This window comes from Dipodomys merriami, unplaced genomic scaffold (assembly GCF_024711535.1).
Source record: "Dipodomys merriami isolate MVZ:Mamm:240054 unplaced genomic scaffold, mDipMer1.0.p SCAF_915, whole genome shotgun sequence".
Taxonomy (NCBI): Eukaryota; Metazoa; Chordata; class Mammalia; order Rodentia; family Heteromyidae; genus Dipodomys; species Dipodomys merriami.
Window position 1 is genome coordinate 270,552 of NW_027206530.1, and position 21,868 is coordinate 292,419.

Sequence of the window (21,868 nt, forward strand, 5' to 3'; positions counted from 1 at the left end):
AGTGCAGTGAATCGAGCAATGGGAAGGAGAGGTGTCCGGTAAATGTCAGTATTGGAGAAAGAAGTGTAAGTCCCAAATCAGTGTTCTGGATCCCCCTGAAGAAAGCTGGGGGCGGGGTGAGCACACTCTGTGCAAAGGAGCGATAGAATGGAGATGAAATAAAAAGTGAACCAGAGAGAAAACTGGACAGCAATTAAGAAATGAACCAAACACGGCTCTTCGAAAAGATCCACAAAACGGACCAACTGACAGCCAGGGAGGGAGATTGGGGAGACGGAGCGTCAGTGTCAGGGCTGAGATCCCCAAAAGATCCCGAGGGCTGCATGCCAGATGCCCTGGGAAACTTCTGACGGTGAGTGTAACAACCTTGGTGGAAGAGGTAGACAACCAAGGCTACCCAAGAAAAACGGATGACCGCAGGAGCAAGGAAAACACTATCGATCGCTTAGAATCTAGCCCAAATAAAAGTCAAGTCCCATAGTCGTGAGCAAACATTTAAGCATCCGGAAAATGAATCAGGAGCATTCCCCAACTTATTCGATGCAGTTATCCTGGAACCAAAGACATGACAAGAAAAGAAAACCAGATAAACATCCCTCGTGAATACAGACACAGAAATTCTTAAGAAATGTTAGCAGACTGGGGTGGGAATATACGTGTCTAGCCCTCGTACTTGGAGGACTAAAGCAGAGGACTGTCAGAGGCTGATCTGAGCCACGTAGGGAGTTCGAGGCTAACTTGGCAACATCCTGCCTCCCCCATCAAATATTAGCAAATTGAGTCCAAAAACCGTAACATTATTGATTCAAGTCAAAACCAAGAATGAGAAGAGTCTTAGTATTCATAACACACTTAATACACAATATGAACAGATTAAGAAAATAGGAACCCTGGAAAGTATAAAACTAGAAAAAATGGAGCAAAACTACAAAAAGTATTTGAACACATGAGGCTGAACAATACACCTTTGAATGCGCCTTGGATGTTTCTTTGGAAGACAAAAGGAAACTCCTAGAGTTGAATGAAAATGAAAACACAAGAGTCTTTGGGACACAGCCTATGCAGCGCTGTAAAGATCGTAGCAGCTTTGCATGTCTGCATTAAAAAAAAATCAGAGAGATAAAAAAAATTTAAAAGAACAGGCCAAACCCCCAACTCCATTGACAGAAAGAAACAAAGGTCAGGACAGAAATCAAAAAAAAAAAAAAAATGAAGACTGAGAGGACAATACAGAGAACTGGTAAAACCAAGAGTTAGTTCTTGGGAAAGGTAAAGCCTGATGAATCCTTAGCTCTACTACTCAAACACAAACCCAAATTAATAGAATTAGAGGTGAAAAATACCAGTGAAATGCAGAGAATCACTAGGAAATACTTCAGACACTCATATTCCAATATATTCCCATCTAAGAGGAATGGATAGGTTTCTAGACACACACGACCCATCCACATTGGATGATATCATCCAATGTGGTGATATCATCCACCTAGCCAGATCTACAACAATGAGATCACGGCTGCATCTTAATTCAGGAAACTGACAATACTGGATTCTGTAGATCGTTGGCTCAACGGGATTTCTTATAGATGGGCGTAATTTATTTCACAATCAATTGGGCTTTATCTTAGTGCCAGGGAAGCCTGCTGGAGGTAACTCAAATGTGAGAGTTGGGAATGGGCACAGATGGTTACCTTACAACCACCGCAGCTCCCGCAGGTCACAGATACAGTTTAGAAACATACGCTGCAAGAGAAAAAGCATGTCCCGGATTTCTGGGACACAAGTTCTATAACAAGAAAATTTTAAGCAACATATTGTTAAACTCCACATATGTATCTGAAAAATCCTAAGTGTACGCGCTCCCAAAGCAAGAAAATGATCCTCAGGAAACTGGAAACAGAGATTCCCTTTAAGGGGAAACAAAGTCAGGGCAACAGATACAAATTGGCGAGAGTGTTCTAGGGCTCGGGGAGGGGGGGGGCTGTGTTATGTTCCGTGTAGAATTAAAAATAAATAATTAAAATAGAGGACCCCGTGGCAGTCCACCGTGACCGCACCCCGTTACGCGCTCGGCTGTCTCTCCCAGTAACAAAACGCCTGTGGTGAGCAACTTAAAGGGGAGGGTTATTGTGGCTGACGGTTTCGAAGGTCTCCATGCAGCAGGAGGCCGGCCGGCCTGCTGAGTGGGGAACTGACCAGCAGGCGACCCCGGGTCCCGGCCTCTGCTTTCCCATGTCACCGCCGGCCTCCGGTCCTCGGGAGGAGATGCTCTCTCTGGAAAACCTTTCTGGTTGTATTGGCTCTGAAGTCTGGGTTCTGGCCCCTGCGGGCCTCCATTTTCTACAGGAAGCATCGCTGGAGCGTCTTCGGGGCCGCTCTCTGCTGATCTTGTCTGTGAAGACCCCCTGGGGTTCCACCATTCACCTTGACTCCCCGAACCACGAGCCCTCATGACACCAGTCCATCCTCGGCGCATCCCACATTCCACAGAGACAGACCCCGCCGCGTGGGTGGCGGGCGGTCGGGGCGGCGGGGCTGAGCAGCGGGGGTGGCGGGCGGCGGGCAGCGGGCGGCTGAGGTGGCAGGTGGCCGGGGTACCAGGCCCAGCAGCCCTGCGTACCAGCCCCGCCCTGGGCTCTCCCTGATCACTGCTGAGAGCCGAGACCCCCACACACAGGAGCCCTGATCCCAAAGAGAAGCTGCAGCCCCCGGGCACCTGTGGGGGCTGGGCCTGGCCTGGGGGCGGGGGACAGACCCACTGGGGGCTCCCAGCACCCCGTGACTGTGGCTCAGGGCACCGGTGACAGAGCCACGGCATTGTGGAAGAATCTGGGCTCCATGGGAAGGGTTATGGAGGTTATCGGCATGTGCGGCAGCGGGGGCGCTTGGCGGGCAGCAAGGGTTCGAATCTACAAAGATTGGCGGGGCCCCGTGTGCTCTGCTGGTCCCAGGAGCCTGCGAGGTTTGGGCGCTTCTGGGCGAGGGCTCGGGACCCCAGCACCGGGTGCCCCGCCGTCCCCGGGTGTCTCTCCTGCTCCTCAACTCGGATCCAGGCGCCGGGCTGCCCCTGCCCCCTCGGGCTGCCAGGGCTCTCCCGGCAGCGCCCGCGCTTTCCGCTTGTGATGGATGGAAATTTCCCTCTTGGGTCTAGTCAAATTTCTCCTGATTTGTTGTTTTATGCACAGTGAGGCTGGAGGCGGACCCTGCATGATTCATAAAGAAAAATGCTCTGTCTGTGCAGGGGAGTAATTTATCGGTGACGTTGACACGGGAACGGGGAGGAAGAGCGCTCCACCTGCGGCCCGCGCCCAGGCCCGCTCGCCCTCCTGCAAGCCCTCCTCCCCGGGCCTGAGCCCGTGGGCGAGGTTTGCAGATGCTGCCGCTCTCCTACGTCCTTGGTCAGAGCACAGAGAGGCTGGGGTCCCCGCCGCGTGCCCTGCGCTCCCCGCCCCGCCGGTGCCCTCCACTCTGCCCGCCACCCTCTCTGGTGTAAAAATAAATGAAGTCAGGTTTCCCCTCCCTGCCTGTCTGGAGGGGGCCGGGGGCCGGGGCAGGCAGCCAGCCCACACCTGCCCGACCCAAGCCATCCATGGCGGGGTGATGAGGCGGCTGTGGACACACACGCAGGGACAGGGCTGACCACTGGGCACCAGGACTCGGCTGGGCAGCCCTTTCCTGAGGGACGCCGGCCGAGGGCGTGGCTTCTCAGCCCCTGTGGGAGGGAGGGCGGGAGGGCCGGAGGGAGGGAGGGAGGGAGGGAGGGAGGGAGGGAGGGAGGGAGGAGAGGAGGGGAGCAAGGGTCTGTGTACACGGAGCCAAGCGCCCAGCATGCAGATCTCATGCATGACCCATTTCATGAAAAGGAAACTGAGGCTCAGAAAGTTCCAGCAGGCAGAGCCGTGACCTCCTGGCTCTTGAGGAGGGGACTGGGCCGAGGCTGGAACGCAGAGCTGGGGTGTGTGCACAGCGTCTGGGAGCTGGCCGCCTGCTCCCCATCTCGGCCTGAGCGTGACACCAGAAGGGCAGTGTCCAGCCCGCCCCGGCCTAGCCCTTCTCCTTCCCCCCACTCAGTGCGGTCATGCCGCCCCAGCCGGGCCCCAGCCGACGCCCCTCCGTCTAACACCCTGCAGAGTGGGGGTCTCTCTCCCACCCCATCCAGTCACTCAGCTGTCCCAAGCCGGGGGCTCTCCGTGGTGGTCCCGGGAGTCCGGCCAGGTGGCGGCACGGGAGGGCAGGCAAGCTCAGCCTGAACATCTGGGGAAGGCAAACTGGGCTTTGAAGACAGAGTAGGAGAGTTCAGGACTGGAAAGTAGGGGGCTGTGTCTGAGGCCATAGACAGCTGGGCCAAAACCCAGATACCAGCAGCTGCCTGGCCCCCCGATGGCGACGCAGACATACCCTGCCCCTCGCTCCCTGTCCGTCGGCCATCTCGCCGCCCTGGGTGCTAGAGGCTCCCAAACCGCCCGCCACCCGGCGGCAAAGACCACCAGGGCCCTCCGTGCCCCCGGAGACGGGCCGGGGACACCCGGGAGGCCTTCCGGGAGGGATCCTGCGGAATGAAAAGCACATTCAGTAGCAAGCGTGTTTGTTTTTGTTTTGCTCCTCCGAGTCAATGGAAACCTATGCTGACCTCACTTCTCACTACAGTAGCTTTCCTGAGCCGCCCGGGCCCGGGGTGCCAGGAAAAACTGGTGGAACATTGGGCCCCAGCGGTACGGCGGCCACCTGCCGGCGGGTGACAAGAGTTTCCGAGGTAGGGGGGATCCGCGGGCCGCCCAGGGACACGGGAGCGTGGCCGGGCCAGGCCGCCCAGGGACACGGGAGCGTGGCCGGGCCAGGCCGCCCAGGGACACGGGAGCGTGGCCGGGGGGGGGGGGGGGAACCGGAGGCCGAGCCCTCCCAGCTGACCCTGCAGGTGGCACTCTCCAGCCGGCCCTGCCCGCCGCCGCCCTGCTGTCCAGGACACCTCATGAAGCCTTTGTCTCCGGACGGTCACAGGCCTTTGCGGCCCCTCTGCCTGGCTGTGGGAGACCACAGCGGTCTGGTTCAGAGCCAGACGGTGTGGCACGCCTGTGGGTCTGGTGTCTTCTGCCCCGTGTTCCAGGGCCGTGGCTTGGCGGGGGCCGTGGCTTCCCCGTGCAGGGAGCCAGCTGTGGGCCGGCGCGATCCCGAGCTTTGTCCTTGGGGTGTGTCCCAGGATGGGACAGGCCCTGAATGGGGGACACTGGGCTGAGAATTCACCCAGGACAGGCAGGACAGGCCACCGGGGCCAGGAAGGAGCTGCCTCTCCTGCTTGCCAACGCCTCCCAGCCCCGCTGCCTAGCAGGGCCAGCCCAGCTGCCACACCTGCCCGGCCGGGCGGGGGCTCTGGAGATGCCCAGCGCCCACGGCCGGAGCGAGGGACGGCCCCGGGCCAGCCGCCAGACAGTGACTCCACGACCCAAGAATGTGCTCGCGCCCCGCCTCCTTCCTCTCTGCGCTCAGCCCCTGCTGGCGGCAGGGGGGACTTGGCAGGACCGGTGCAGATAACGTGGAGAGCCCCAGGCCTCCTCTGTCATCGCCTCCCGAACGCGAAACCCAAGACCTTGTTTATTTGTGAGGAAACCGTTCTGCTGCTCGCGGTGGTACACGGAGCCAGGGCGCGGGAGCACGAAGCCAGCCGGGCCCCGCACGCCGGCCTCGGCGGATGCTCTCTCGGTCCTCAGATCAGGACTGGGGTGGAGAAGGGGCCCCCCTTCTCTAGTGGCCAGAACTCCTGCCCTTCCCCATAGACGGACCTCCCCGGGCTGACCGGACCAGCCTGACGTGGAGCCAACATTCAGCCTCTGGAAGGATGCACCATCCACCGTCCTGGAAGGGTGAACAAAATGGAGTATGCCCTTGTCCTGGGATGCCAGGGGGGAGAAGAGCCACCCGTGTCTACCCGCACGCGGTCAGCGGATGCATCTGGTAGCTCACTGGATTCTCCAGCTGTGCTACTGAGAAAGTCTGCGGGTGGGGGACAAAGATAACTGGGCTGGGGCACAGAGCGCATGGAGCTCCTACGCATGCAGCTGTGGCCCGGCCCAGCGGGTCTGATCTGAAGTCTGCCGGCCCGAGGCTGGCGCTGAGAGCCCATGGAGACCAGGGCCAGCGAGGGCCAGCGAGGGCCAGCCAGGGCCAGCCAGGGCCAGCGAGGGCCAGCGAGGGCCAGCCAGGGCCAGCGAGGGCCAGCAAGGGCCAGCCAGGGCCAGCCAGGGCCAGCGAGGGCCAGCGAGGGCCAGCCAGGGCCAGCGAGGGCCAGCCAGGGCCAGCCAGGGCCAGCGAGGGCCAGCGAGGGCCAGCGAGGGCCAGCGGCACAGGGCACCGCTGGAGCCAGGCCTCCCACCGCCTGGCCCTTCCCGGTGTCCTTCGATGCTATGTCCCCGGGTTCCAGGACACAACACCTGTTTCCGGATGATGATTGCTCATTTAATTCAGTGTCTATTCAGATTAATCTGAAATAGATTAAGTGTCCGAGCAGGGGTCGGACTTCTGCTGGAGGGAGTCATGGCGAACCTCCCTCTATCTGGTGTCCTCCGCTGAGGGAGACGTTTGGAGAGGACAGAGGTGAGAGGTCAGCATCCAGGAAGCAGATGCAAACAGGTAACTGTCTCTGTGAAAAGACCCGGCCTCCACCGCCGAACCTGTGTGTGGCCCCTGGGACTCAACCCCAGAGCCACAAGGACCTTCCTGCTTCCTCGCCTGGATGGACTCCACGGCTCCAGTTCCTCTAATGCTGGCTTGCTCTGCACGCACCATTGAAGAGCTCAGCGCACCCACAAGTACAAGAAACAACACAACACCCGTCGCCCTGCCACAGACATCTAACAGATGGGGACATCTGCCGTGTGTCCCCGACCCGTCAGGGCCACCTCTTCCCTCCCCGCGGTGCTCTCTGGCTGGAACACACGGGCATCATCTCCCCCAGCGCCGAGCGCCTTCTACAGATGAGTGCACCACAGATGGTCGATAATACAGAGTCCTATGAATTTGCAGTTTATCTAGGTAATGTCATGTCATAGACGCTCTGGAGGACACACGTGCCTATGGACACAGAGATACCCTACACTGAACGGCCAGACTTCTGTCCCCGGTGTGGACGGACGGATGGCGAGCAGGTGTCCTGTCGGGGTCTCTGTGTCCTGACCCCGGCGTGGATGTGCTGGCAGGGCGCTGTGACCCGCTGCGGTGACACAGTGCCGTGGGTCCGGGCGCCCCCGCCCCGTGTGCTGCAGACTGGTGCCCTGTGGAGTTCTGGAATGGCGTTCCATAGGTGGGCAGAAGTCCCGGCACCTGGCGCGGGGCGGGGGCAGGGGAGGGCTGTACCGCTGTGGGCTGCAGAGGTGTGACGTTGCAAAGGAAGATGGTGGTGGGCCGGCCATACCCTTTCCTGTGGGTTCATCCACGTGGCGGAAGGTGGCCCGCTGCTGTTCCCCAAGGCCTCTTCTTCCTCAGCCCCCTGGTGGCTGTGGGCCTTGACCAGAGCACAGAGCCAGCGGCCACTTGGAGGGAATGCAATGCACGGGACCCAAGCCCACACCCCGAAACCCAGTTCCCGGGTTTGAACCAGGCTGGCGCCTCTGAGCTTTTCCCAGCTTTCCTGGTGGTTTGCGGCCGCCGGCGTGCAGGTGGAGAGGCGTCCCTGGGAGGGTCCTGGTCACGCCGCCACGCCCGCGGCCGTGGGCACCCTCCTCCGCAGGCCCTTGTCCTGCCCGGAACCGGTCAGGCAGGCAGGACAGCACCGCGTTCCGACTCGCCCCGGTTCACTGCCACCGTGACCACGAGAGAGAGAAAGCCTGCTGGCCAGAGCCAAGACGCCCTCGCCCTCAGAGCCGGGGTAAGTGGCCACCAGCACATGGCACTTCTGACGTGTCCGTCCAGCCACGGGGCGCCCGGCTCCACAGAGAGGGGAGGTGCTTCAACCAGCCGCGCTGAGAACCATCTCCATCTCCCCATCCTCCCTCCCCCTCCATCTCCCCATCCTCCCCCCATCTCCCCATCCTCCCCCCCTCCATCTCCCCATCCTCCCCCACCTCCATCTCCCCATCCTCCCCCCCATCTCCCCATCCTCCCCCCCTCCATCTCCCCATCCTCCCCCACCTCCATCTCCCCATCCTCCCCCTCCATCTCCCCATCCTCCCCCCCATCTCCCCATCCTCCCCCCCTCCATCTCCCCATCCTCCCCCACCTCCATCTCCCCATCCTCCCTCCCCCTCCATCTCCCCATCCTCCCCCCCATCTCCCCATCCTCCCCCCCTCCATCTCCCCATCCTCCCCCACCTCCATCTCCCCATCCTCCCTCCCCCTCCATCTCCCCATCCTCCCCCCCATCTCCCCATCCTCCCCCCCTCCATCTCCCCATCCTCCCCCACCTCCATCTCCCCATCCTCCCTCCCCCTCCATCTCCCCATCCTCCCCCACCTCCATCTCCCCATCCTCCCTCCCCCTCCATCTCCCCATCCTCCCTCCCCCTCCATCTCCCCATCCTCCCTCCCCCTCCATCTCCCCATCCTCCCTCCCCCTCCATCTCCCCATCCTCCCTCCCCCTCCATCTCCCCATCCTCCCTCCCCCTCCATCTCCCCATCCTCCCTCCCCCTCCATCTCCCCATCCTCCCCCCCCATCTCCCCATCCTCCCTCCCCCTCCATCTCCCCATCCTCCCTCCCCCTCCATCTCCCCATCCTCCCTCCCCCTCCATCTCCCCATCCTCCCTCCCCCTCCATCTCCCCATCCTCCCCCCCCTCCATCTCCCCATCCTCCCCCCCATCTCCCCATCCTCCCTCCCCTCCATCTCCCCATCCTCCCCCCCATCTCCCCATCCTCCCTCCCCCTCCATCTCCCCATCCTCCCTCCCCTCCATCTCCCCATCCTCCCCCCCCTCCATCTCCCCATCCTCCCCCCCATCTCCCCATCCTCCCTCCCCTCCATCTCCCCATCCTCCCCCCATCTCCCCATCCTCCCTCCCCTCCATCTCCCCATCCTCCCCCCCCTCCATCTCCCCATCCTCCCTCCCCCTCCATCTCCCCATCCTCCCCCCCATCTCCCCATCCTCCCCCCCTCCATCTCCCCATCCTCCCTCCCCCTCCATCTCCCCATCCTCCCCCCCATCTCCCCATCCTCCCTCCCCCTCCATCTCCCCATCCTCCCCCCCATCTCCCCATCCTCCCCCCATCTCCCCATCCTCCCCCCCTCCATCTCCCCATCCTCCCCCACCTCCATCTCCCCATCCTCCCCCCCATCTCCCCATCCTCCCCCCATCTCCCCATCCTCCCCCCCTCCATCTCCCCATCCTCCCCCACCTCCATCTCCCCATCCTCCCCCCCCTCCATCTCCCCATCCTCCCTCCCTCCATCTCCCCATCCTCCCCCCCTCCATCTCCCCATCCTCCCCCCCCTCCATCTCCCCATCCTCCCTCCCTCCATCTCCCCATCCTCCCTCCCCCTCCATCTCCCCATCCTCCCCCCCATCTCCCCATCCTCCCCCCCTCCATCTCCCCATCCTCCCCCACCTCCATCTCCCCATCCTCCCTCCCCCTCCATCTCCCCATCCTCCCTCCCCCTCCATCTCCCCATCCTCCCTCCCCCTCCATCTCCCCATCCTCCCTCCCCCTCCATCTCCCCATCCTCCCTCCCCCTCCATCTCCCCATCCTTCCTCCCCCTCCATCTCTCCATCCTCCCTCCCCCTCCATCTCCCCATCCTCCCTCCCCATCCATCTCCCCATCCTCCCTCCCCCTCTGTCTCCTCTCCTCCCCTCCCCCTCCGTCTCCCCTCCTCCCCTCCCCCTCCGTCTCCTCTCCTCCCCTCCCCCTCCATCTCCTCCCCTCCCCCTCCATCTCCTCTCCTCCCCTCCCCCTCCATCTCCTCTCCTCCTCTCCCCCCTCCCCCTCCATCTCCTCTCCTCCTCTCCCCCTACATCTCCTCCCCTCCTCTCCCCCTCCATCTCCTCTCCTCCTCTCCTCCCCTCCCCCTCCATCTCCTCTCCTCCACTTCCCCTCCATCTCCTCTCCTCCACTTCCCCTCCATCTCCTCTCCTCCACTCCCCCTCCATCTCCTCTCCTCCTCTCCCCCCTCCCCCTCCATCTCCTCTCCTCCTCTCCCCCTCCATCTCCTCCCCTCCCCTCCCCCTCCATCTCCTCTCCTCCTCTCCCCCTCCATCTCCTCCCCTCCGCTCCCCCTCCATCTCCTCTCCTCCCCTCCCCCTCCATCTCCTCTCCTCCCCTCCCCCTCCATCTCCTCTCCTCTCCCCCTCCATCTCCTCTCCTCCTCTCCCCCTCCATCTCCTCCCCTCCTCTCCCCCTCCATCTCCTCTCCTCCACTGCCCCTCCATCTCCTCCCCTCCTCTCCCCCTCCATCTCCTCCCCTCTGCTCCCCCTCCATCTCCTCTCCTCCGCTCCCCCTCCATCTCTTCTCCCCCTCCATCTCCTCTCCCCCTCTCCCCCTCCATCTCCTCTCCCCCTCTCCCCCTCCATCTCCTCTCTCCCTCTCCCCCTCCATCTCCTCTCCCCCTTTCCCCCTCCATCTCCTCTCCTCCACTCCCCCTCCATCTCCTCTCCCCCTCTCCCCCTCCATCTCCCCATCCTCCCTCCCCCTCCATCTCCTCCCCTCCGCTCCCCCTCCATCTCCTCTCCCCCTCTCCCCCTCCATCTCCTCTCCCCCTCTCCCCCTCCATCTCCTCCCCTCAGCTCCCCCTCCATCTCCTCCCCTCCACTCCCCCTCCATCTCCTCTCCCCCTCTCCCCCTCCATCTCCTCCCCTCCGCTCCCCCTCCATCTCCTCTCCTCTGCTCCCCCTCCATCTCCTCTCCCCCTCCATCTCCTCTCCTCCGCTCCCCCTCCATCTCCTCCCCTCCGTTCCCCCTCCATCTCCTCTCCTCTGCTCCCCCTCCATCTCCTCTCCCCCTCCATCTCCTCTCCTCCGCTCCCCCTCCATCTCCTCCCCTCCGTTCCCCCTCCATCTCCTCTCCTCCGCTCCCCCTCCATCTCCTCCCCTCCGCTCCCCCTCCATCTCCTCTCCTCCGCTCCCCCTCCATCTCCCCTCCCCCTCCATCTCCTCTCCCCCTCCATCTCCTCTCCTCCGCTCCCCCTCCATCTCCTCCCCTCCGTTCCCCCTCCATCTCCTCTCCTCCGCTCCCCCTCCATCTCCTCCCCTCCGCTCCCCCTCCATCTCCTCTCCTCCGCTCCCCCTCCATCTCCCCTCCCCCTCCATCTCCTCTCCCCCTCCATCTCCTCCCCTCCGCTCCCCCTCCATCTCCTCTCCTCCGCTCCCCCTCCATCTCCTCTCCTCTGCTCCCCCTCCATCTCCTCTCCTCTGCTCCCCCTCCATCTCCTCTCCCCCTCCATCTCCTCCCCTCCGCTCCCCCTCCATCTCCTCCCCTCCGCTCCCCTCCTTCCCCTCACTCTGGAGCGGTAGTCTCCAGCATGCTCACACATGGGCTGCATGGGCTGGGGTCTCCATTTTGCCTCCTCGTTTTCCCTCATCCTTGAGAGGCAGATGTCCATATGTGAGGGGTCACCCTCCCAGCGCCGCTCACCATGTCTGTGGCACGCGTACACTCAGCCACGCGCGGACAGATTCACATGGAGGTGAGGCCGCTCTGGCCTTCCCCAGCCAATGTGGGCACAGACTCACACTCACACTCACACTCACACACTATCACACACTTGTACATACGCTCACACTCACACACTATCACACACTTGTGCATACGCACCCGTTCACACACTTGTGCATACACACGCTCACACACTATCACACACAGTACATACACACATGCTCACACACTATCACACACAGTGCATACGCACACGTTCACACACTACCACACACTGCATACGCTCACGCTCACACACTATCACACACTTGTGCATACGCTCACGCTCACACACTATCACACACTTGTGCATACGCTCACGCTCACACACTATCACACACTTGTGCATACACACATGCTCACACTATCACACACTTGTGCATACACACGCTCACACACTATCACACACAGTGCATACACACACGCTCCCACACTATCACACACAGTGCATACACACACGCTCCCACACTATCACACACTTGTGCATATGCTCACGCTCACACACTATCACACACTGCTTACACACACGCTCACACACTATCACACACTTGTGCATACGCTCACACTCACACACTAACACACTGTGCATACACACACGCTCCCACACTATCACACACTTGTGCATACACATGCGCTCACACACTATCACACACTTATGCATACGCTCGCGCTCACACACTATCACATACTTGTGCATACGCACACACTCACACACTATCACACACTTGTGCATATGCATGCTCCCACACTATCACACACTTGTGCATACGCTCACGCTCACACACTGACACACTTGTGCATACGCACACGTTCACACACTGTCACACACTTGTGCATACGCACACGCTCACACACTGTCACACACTTGTGCATATGCACACGCTCACACACTATCACACTGTGCATACGCTCACGCTCACACACTTGTGCATATGCACACGCTCACACTCATTTCTAAAGCCGCACATCCACACACACACACACTTACCTGCTTGTGCACCCACATGACTCACACACATATGCACACACCTACTCACACTTGCACACAAACACCACATGTGCACCCACTCATATACACCATGTACACACACACTGAGGTGCGCTCATACTATCACAGGCCTGCTCAGACTCACACACACACAGCCTCTATCTCACGAGCTTACACACATGCACACGCACCCACACGCACATCAGCACACATCTATTCGCCGTGACATGCTCATACTTCAGGTCCACACTCACACGTTACTTTCTCTCATGCTCTTACACATGCGTGCACACATTCACGCACATTCTCCTCTCTCTCACACACAGAACAATGGCCTAGCCGCAGAGTGAGGCCGCCCGGCCTCCGGGCTGAGCTGGGAACGCCAGTGGCCCGGGCCCTGCTCTCTCGTTCTCGTGTCTCCTCGGGCAGGGTCGGTGCCCAGGACGGCTGCTGGCCGTGAACCGGCAGCATCGTGCAGCTCCCTCCCTCGAGGGAGAGGGGCCCCGGGCCTAGGACGTGGCTGCTCAGTCTGCAAGCGGGCTCCCGTGCCTGGCAGAGGGGACGCTGCCCGGCCCGGCTCACAGCCCGCCACGGGAAGCCTTCCTCCACGCTCGTCCCCCACCCCCGCCTCGGTCTCTTCTCCCGTGAATTTGAGCCACAGCCTCGCAGGCTCCTCTGATGCCACCAGGCCCTTCCAGAAAGTGCCAGGGCCTGCCGGTCACCACGGCCAGCCTGGCCTATTGGAAAGTGGTGCTCACGGGGTAGCCACGGATCAGTGAGCCCCACACTGTTCACACACCACCAGTCACGAGCCTCAGACCCAGAGCACTTCCCTCCTGGGTCCAGTTCCAGCCAAGTGTAGAATTCTCGGTTCCAAACCCCAGAACTCCTCTACATCTGCCCTTCAACTCATCACCGGAGCCACAGGGCCCCCAAGTGCATAGAACTCAGTGCCACGAAGTGACTCAACTGTTCACTTTTCTACATTAACTTGAGCTTAACAACAGACAATCCTGTCGCTGGAAAACTTGCATGTGTGCTTGGCACAACTTGGGACTGTGCATCTGGTTCTCCCTGTACGCTTGAGGGAGTCAATAAACATGGAGCGTTCACAGTGAAATCCTAGCGTCTGAGTCGAGATGCGAGAGTCCATTTGCCGGGTTCCCAAGGCCCCATCAAAAGACCCGAGGAAGATCTCGTTAATGACTTCCATACTGGCTGTACATTGACACCACAGTGTTTGGACATAATTTTTTAATGTATCACTAAAATTGATTTGCCTGACTCCTCGCTTTTTCCAGAGCAACTTCTAGATTGCATGCATCTCATGTTATACTGGGCTGAACGGGGCTGCGGTGAGCCACGCACAGGACACAGCTCCGCCCCACGCCCGACGTGACACTCCCTGCACAGGAGAGCGCGTGGGGCGCTCCCGGGCCCTGGAGGGGCGGCTCATCACAGCCCAACAGTTTCTGTGGCGGGCATGGGTAAGGCCCCAGAGAGGAGTTCTGGATCGGCTGGGGCGACCCTTGCCGTGACTTGGGAATGGATGCCAGGGCGAATAAAGGTCTTCCACCCGGGACATCTGTTTGTGCAAAGTCGGAGATGTGGGAGTGCCGTGCAGGTGGAGAATGGAGCGCGTGTGCTCTGAGGAAGTTTTCTTTGCGCTCCTACCGTGTGTGCAGAGGTAGAAAGCCGGAGGCCAGCTCCAACCCCCGACCCAAGGCCTCCCCTTCCTAACGCCCCACCGTTCCGTGCGGCAGGAGACGGCGAGCTGGTTGCAGGGCTTTGGAAAACCAAAAGAGCCGCAACTGCGCGCAAGGCCTGGTTAAGAGAGGAGAAGGAATTCGCGCACCGGAGCCAGGCACAGCTTCGCTGTGGGTTCCGCGGGCCACTGGTTACTGCTACTCAGTGACGCGCATGGCGCTGGCGTGTGTTGAATGCCTGGGCGAAGGAAGAAGTGAATGTATGTGTGTGCACTATGTGTGTGCACGCGCGCGTGCGCCCCGTGAACGGGTGAACAGAGACGCTCCCTCCTCACTCGGCCGCAATGACTCTTCATCTTCCTCCTCCTCCCTGTGGAGGGACCCGGCGCCACCAGCCAGCCCCTCGGCCCCGAGCCAGCTCCACACCAGACCTTGCTACCTTCTCTCTCACACAGACCTGTTTTCCTTCCTGTCTTAGAGATGAAGGAGTGTTTGGTGTCATCATTTCATGGACGGCTGACTGCCTGGATGGCAGCCTCCGGGAGGGCGGGCAGGCCCCAGCCTCCTCACGCCGTAGCCCCACACCAGTCCCTCGTTTTGCTGACCACCTGGACTGTGAATCAACCGCTTTGTGTGGCCCCGGGGGGCCGCCCGGGAGAGCGCCTGAACCTGCGGGATCGTCCGCCCCGTGAGGGCCTGTTCTTGCGTTGGACCAGCGCCCCGTGCTGGGGCCAGTGAGTGGGGACGGAGCCCGAGGTGGGGAAAGGCCGTGGCTGTGAGGACCTGGAAAGAGCAGCTGGGGGCAGGCGGGAGGCGGAGGGTCGCGAGCCCGCGCCCCCTCTGCCCGGGCTGGTATAGAACTCAAGTGTCCCGGGGCTCAGAATCTTGCCAGCTGTTTCAGACATTAGCAAATCTGCTTGGAATACGAAGCAGCCTGGGCCTCCCCCGGAAGGAAGGAAGCAGAGCCCACGGAGAACAGCTCCTCCGTGCTTTCGGGGGTGAACTGTCCACCCGTCCTACAGAGTGCAAAATGGCCCCAGGAGCTGGGCGGATGACTGAGTCTTGGAGTCGTGCGCTCCCGAGCAGAGGCCCAAGGCCCGAAGCCGGGGTCTGGAGCTGCGCCCCCCCAGTCTCCTCTCCGGGTGGTGACTCAGTTCTTGACGGGGCTTGGCAGCCCCTGTTGGCATGGTGAGTCGCGGATGAAGTCACATGCTCCCCCGGATGACAGCAGAGGGAGGAGGCCGGCGAGAAGGGAAACATGGGGCTGAATTTTAAAACATCTGAGAAAAAAGAGAGTGAGAACTCAGGCCGGCTGCTGGTAATTTAGAGTGATGAGCCTGTTTTCACTCTGGTGCTTCTGATCGAAAGTTTCCAAGGATTGACAGAGCCCTTCAAAGGCCCTTACCACGAAGGAAATGAACGTCCCCCTCCACCCTCCTGACTCAGGTGAGGACTGAGCTCACCAGCTGGAAGGGGTCCTGGCTGCGGGGGGGGGGGGGGGGTGCGGGGGGTCCTGACTGCAGGGGGGGGTGCAGGGGGGGTCCTGGCTGCAGGGGGGGGTGCGGGGGGGTCCTGGCTGCAGGGGGGGGTGCGGGGGGTCCTGGCTACGGGGGGGGGGGTGCGGGGGGTCCTGACTGCAGGGGGGTGCGGGGGGTCCTGGCTGCGGGGGGGGTGCGGGGGGTCCTGGCTGCGGGGGGGGTGCGGGGGGTCCTGACTGCAGGGGGGGGTGCAGGGGGGGTCCTGGCTGCAGGGGGGGGTGCGGGGGGGGTCCTGGCTGCGGGGGGGGTGCGGGGGGGTCCTGGCTGCGGGGGGGGGTGCGGGGGGGTCCTGGCTGCGGGGGGGGGTGCGGGGGGGTCCTGGCTGCGGGGGGGGTGCGGGGGGGTCCTGGCTGTGGGGGGGTGCGGGGGGGGTCCTGGCTGCGGGGGGGGTGCGGGGGGTCCTGACTGCGGGGGGGTGCGGGGGGGTCCTCCTGGCTGCGGGGGGGTGCAGGGGGGGATCCTGGCTGCGGGAGGGTGCAGGGGGGTCCTCCTGGCTGCGGGGGGGTGCAGGGGGGGATCCTGGCTGCGGGGGGGTGCGGGGGGGTCCTCTTGGCTGCGGGGGGGGGTGCAGGGGGGGTCCTGGCTGCGGGGGGGTGCAGGGGGGGATCCTGGCTGCGGGGGGGGGTGCGGGGGGGTCCTCCTGGCTGCGGGGGGGTGCAGGGGGGGATCCTGGCTGCGGGGGGGTGCGGGGGGTTCCTCCACCAACTCACTGGCCACGGACAAGCTGACTGATGTCCGAGAGGCTACCTGGTCAAACGAGCGCGCGGAGAGGCTGACCAGCAGGCTGACACGCCAGGCCCAAGCCAGTGGAGAGCATGGACAGACTCCCCACGGACAGACAGACCAGGATGGGGATGCCTGAGCCCCGTCTCAGGCAGGCCGAACCAAGCCAAGTTGTTTCTGACCTGAAACAACCAACATTAATCCAGGAGCGCATGAAGAACTTGCAAACCCTCGCAACAGCATGGTTGGAATTTTGGAACGTTGAAGAAAGGCGAGCGACTGGACACGGATGAGGGCCACGGAGAGCGCGTGAGGAGTCCAGACGCGTCCCCCAGCCACGCCGGGGCCTCTTGGCCATCCACGCCCCCGCTTCCCTGCCAACCCCGGCTCAAGCCTGCTGCGAGGCTCACGGCCTCTTAGAAAGCTCCGGCGGGAACGCGGGCAGGTGCGCGAGGCGGTGCTACCCCGACTTCCGCACTGGCGTCCGAGCGGGCCTGGGCGCGTCTCCAGCCTCTCTGGGCTTCGGTTTTCTCACAAACAGCTACCTCTCAGGATGGTCGCTCTTCCCCTGTCTGCGGCAGAGCGGGCTGCCCTGTGCTGCTCGGGGCCCCTTTCCTCTCCCCTTCCCCTGTGGGCCCGGCTGCCCTGGGCAGGTGGCTCCACACGGCGCACCCCCAACTTGCTTCTAACCCAAGCGCACCCAGTGCAATTCAGCCTTAACTTGTGTTCCAGCCTTGGGTGCTGTCCTAGTTTTGCTAAGCTTCTGAGCGGCCGTGAGGTGGCGTGGATTCTCTGGAACCAGCCTCAGGATTTTCGCTGATATGGCCTAGAGGCAGAAGTTAAGATAATCCTAATAATAACAAAAAGACCTGCGGAGTCCCGGCGGGCTGGTGGAATCCCTGCGCCCCTGTGTTGGAGACTTATTAAGTTCGTCCTCATTTATTCCACAGGCATTAGGCATTGCCTGGCACAGCCCCGGGGAACTTCTGTTCTGGGAGCAGAGCTGTGTCTGCCTCCGTCTGGCAGGTGGAGGTTTCCCACTTCACAGAGGAGGAAGCCAGAACTCAGAGAGGAAGAGGAAGCTGGCTGGACTCGAGGGCAGGTCGAGACTGTGACTTGGGTCTCACTTCAAAGCCCAGGCCCTGACAGCCTCCGGGCAGCGCGCTCAGCCCGTGACGGGAGGGAGGAGGCCCGCTTTCAAGAGCCTGACCCAAGGCGTCTCAGCGTTGGCCATGTTTACGTGGCTCCCCAGACAGGCCCGAGTGTGTCCTCCCAAATGGACTGTGAGCGGCGTGATGGGGCTGGAGTTTTGGTCTGACAGCTGCAGGAACTGGCGGACGCTGTTTGGCCACCCCGTCCAGTCCCCCCCACTCCACCCCGCCCCGGGGCGTCTCAGCTCACCCGAGATCCAGCGTCAGAGACCCAGGGCACGCGCACCTAGACCCACCTCACCTCCTCCGCCCCATCTGCCCACCTGAGCGGTGGGAGCTCGGACCCCTCCCCCAACCCGGACAGCAGGCAAGATGGGGTGGGCCCAAGCCACTTCCCCTCCCCCCGGGCCGCGTGGCTCACGTGGTCCTCCCCCAGCCCGTCCAGCGTCGGCAGTCCGTCCCTGGTGGCGGTAGCTGAGGGGGCAGAGACACCCGGGACCCCCGGGCTCTTTGATCAGCCTCCGGGGCAGCTGCAGGCGGTTTGGTAGCCGTCACCACAACAAATAGGCCTGCAGGGAGTCACTTCGGCGGGAAGATGTTGGCACATCTCCACAGCAACTGGGAGAAAATATTTCCCGGAAAAGTCCATCTGATGTAACATAAAGGTAACCAGGAACAAATTAATCCTAAACCGCGAATTCCATTTTACCAGACCCCCACATACACACACAGACACGCGTGTACACCCGTGCGCACATTGTGTGTATTTGAATCAGGCACACGCAGTCGCCAGAGAGCAGCACAGCCTCTGTGGGACGCGCGTTTGTGCGCGCCAAGAGCGCTGTATCCGTGTCTCTTAAGGAAAGGACTGTGTAGGGTTTGCGGTGCACTGTCCTTGGTGGCAGACGGCACTCTCTCGCCCTCGTGCAGAGCCATCGAGTGGAGGGAACCGTGTGATCCTTTACAGTGCGTGCTCTTGTCTCACGTGTCATCAACACTTCAAAGTGGCCTGGGCGGGCCCGGACGCTGCCTCTCACCCCAACCCGGCTGCCGGGGCTCCAGCCAGCGCATCTCCTGCGCTCCGCCCGCTCCCCCTCCCTTCCCATGTCTGCTCTGTAGATCCCATGTGGCCTGGAAAGGGAAGGGTGGCGAGGGGGCGGGGGAGAGCAACTCCTTCCTGAAGGCCGGCTGGGGAGGACTGACCACCGAAGAGCCTCACCCCGACTCTCACGCTGCGCCGGGGTTCCCATGGCGTCCCTCGACCCTGCCCGCTGCCTCCAGGACCAGGGCTGCGTCTGCGTGCGACGTCATAGGTCACCGGTGACGGCGCTCGAGGCGCGCTGTTTGACTCTCCCGCCTCAGCTCCCACCCTTGCCTAGAAAGACACAGACAGACAGACGGACAGACGGGGAGGGAGGGAGGCACCACCGGGCCTGCTGTCCACACAGAGGTGCAGTGGGGGGGGGGGTCCCCACACCCGAGACCCCAAACCCCCCAACACCAGTGAATGAGCTATGACTCAGGTTGCCTGCACTTCTCGGGGTGACACAACTGGCTGGAAATGCCGGGCCCCCAAATCCAGGCCCTCCCTGACTGCCGGGTGCCGGTTTCCTTCTGGACCATGGTCCTCCGGCTCCACGCGGGGTCAGGGCCCGGCAAGGCAGGCTCACCCTGCGTCTGTGCCTTTCCAGGCTGAGCGGAGCCTTGGCCTGGCTTCTGAGGGCCACAGCCCTGCTGGGACGGAGGGGGGGGCAGGCAGAACGGGGGACGGAGGGGGGCTGGGTGGAACGGGGGCCGGGGGAGGGCAGGTGGAACGGGGACGGAGGGGGGGCGAGCAGAACGGGGGACGGAGGGGGGCGGGCAGAACGGGGGACGGAGGGGGGCAGGTGGAACGGGGGACGGAGGGGGGCGAGCAGAACGGGGGACGGAGGGGGGGCGAGCAGAACGGGGGACGGAGGGGGGCTGGGTGGAACGGGGACGGAGGGGGGCGAGCAGAACGGGGGACGGAGGGGGGCTGGGTGGAACGGGGGCCGGGGGAGGGCGGGTGGAACGGGGACGGAGGGGGGGCGAGCAGAACGGGGGACGGAGGGGGGCGAGCAGAACGGGGACGGAGGGGGGGCGAGCAGAACGGGGGACGGAGGGGGGCGAGCAGAACGGGGGACGGAGGGGGGCGAGCAGAACGGGGCGAGGGCATGAACACCCGTTAACACCCTGTTCCCAGATCCCCAAGAGAAATGGGAAGGGGAATGCTTGGAAAGTCACCGGGCGGCCCGGCGGCAGTACAGGGATGTTTCCACCGGCAGGATGAGCAAGCCTTTCCCCGCCGCCCCCACGCCGGGCCCGGGCGCCCTGGGGTGTGGACCAGCTCCTTGGTGGCCGCCCTGGCCAGCCGCCCGGAGCCCAGCCACCTCCGGGGACAGTCCTCGAAGAGCGGGGAGGGCGGGGAGGCGCCGCCCCGAAGGCTGGGGGTCGCGCAGCTGCAGAGGAGGCCATGCGTGAGAGGGCTCCACCGCGGGCCGAGGGGGGCCAGCCCTGGGGGACAGGGGCCCCTGGGCCCCCGCTCCCTCCCTCCCTCCAGTTCAGAAAGGAAAAGGACGCCTTTCAGAGAAGGGTCTCGCATAGCGCCCCAGCCCGGCCCGGGCCGAGGCCTCGGGCTGCTCTGTGGCTGTGAGCCAGGTCAGGGAACCCCGACATTTGCATCCTGCACTTTGACTTCCGCCTGAGTGTCAAGGGGCCATCTCAGGACCTCCAGACCGGCTGGAACTCTGCCCTCCTCCTAGCCTGGCCAGGAAGGAGCAGCCTGGAGCCCGTGGGAAGCCCTCGGTTCAGCAAGGCAGAGACTCCACAAGCCAGAGGTAGCACAGCCAGGCCTTTTGCTCATGGTTTGGCTGATCAGCAGAGGCCTGGAGAAGCAGTGGAGCCTAACGCGGCGCTCGGCCCTGCCCTCAGCCTTCTCTTGGCCTTCCCTTCTCTTCCCTTTCCTTCCCTTCTCTTCCTTTCCCTTTTGGCTTTCTGAGAAGAAGAACTGACATGTGCAAAGGCTCTGAGGTATGATATACCCTGAGCTTTACCACTGGCAGCATTTATTACAGTAACAAGAACAGTAGCCATTGGCTACGTTTATTACAAAACAAGAACAATACCAAGTATTTCTAGGGCACCATATGCCAAGCGGGGTTGTTTGCATTTGCTGTCTGAACTCATTAATCACCCAGTAACTACATGGCCTGATCTGCTTCCACACACGCAGCTTTGAAGATGTTCCTTCAAAAGGTAGTCTATGTCCTTATCACTTAAGTCTGGGCTGGCCTGACTATTGTTCTAAGATTCTGCAGGAAAGAGGCAGAGAAGGCCAGGAGTTTGCCCAAGGGCTCAGAGTTCGTTAGCAATGGGGAAATGAGTTGGAAATTAGGCGAGGGACGCTGGCACCAACTTGGTGCAGGTATTTACCAGGCAACGCCGTGTTCTGGACCTTGACCAGTGAAGGGCTTTGAGCAGAGGAAATGTCTGTGTTTCCTCTGTGATCTTCCCCGGGCTTCCCGTGGGTGTGCGCTAGAAAGGAGCAAGAAGCACGGGAGACATACAGCAGGACGCATATCGCCGCCATTTTCACAACAGCAGGAGCACAAACGCCCGTCGGCGGGATTGTGGATGCGTAAAGTACGCTGTACACACGCGCTCGCCGGAGGGGTCCACACAGCCGGGCGGGTCCGCGAGCCGGGCCTGGGTGTGTCCACCGTGACACCGTGAGACCGACCGCGCACCACGGCACACCACGGCACACCACGGCACACCACGGCACACCGCGCCGTAAGCAGCAGGAAGAAGCTCCCTGAGCCGCCGCTCAGCCCTGGGCGGCCAGCGAGCGCAGCCAGCACGTGCACCCAGCCCCTGGGCGGCCAGCGAGAGCACCCAGCCCCGGGGTCCCAGGAGGAAGGCGAGCAGAGCTGATTTTAGTCCGTCTTCTCTTGCTGTAACTGAAGAGCACAGGCCGGGGGCGGTTAGCTCACGGATTGGAGCCCGGGACATCCAGGGCTGGCCCTGGTGCCACACTGGACACGGGACCATGGCACGGGATGCCAGTTCTCACAGAGCCACCACCTCCACGGGGCCGCGGTCCGTGTGGGGACGACAGTCAGGGCCGTGGCCAA